We start from the raw sequence: 234 nt of genomic DNA, 5'->3' as shown, positions 1-234 counted from the left end.
ATAAATAAGCCACATTGTTACACAGCAAAACTCTTTTAGTACTGTAATTCCACATATTCTCAACTATGAAAGAATGCTTTTTACCACTGAAATAATATCAGGTTAGATATACTAATTTTTAAAAACTTTTCTGTTTGCAGCAGACAACAGCATGTTATCTGGCAGTGTGCCTTTAACACCACGCACAGGATCAAAAGTAACACACCAAAGAAACACAACCAAAACCCCCTCTCC

The sequence above is a fragment of the Charadrius vociferus genome, unplaced genomic scaffold (genome assembly GCF_000708025.1).
Source record: "Charadrius vociferus isolate BGI_N301 unplaced genomic scaffold, ASM70802v2 scaffold370, whole genome shotgun sequence".
NCBI lineage: Eukaryota > Metazoa > Chordata > Aves > Charadriiformes > Charadriidae > Charadrius > Charadrius vociferus.
Note: the sequence above shows the minus strand (reverse complement) of the source record.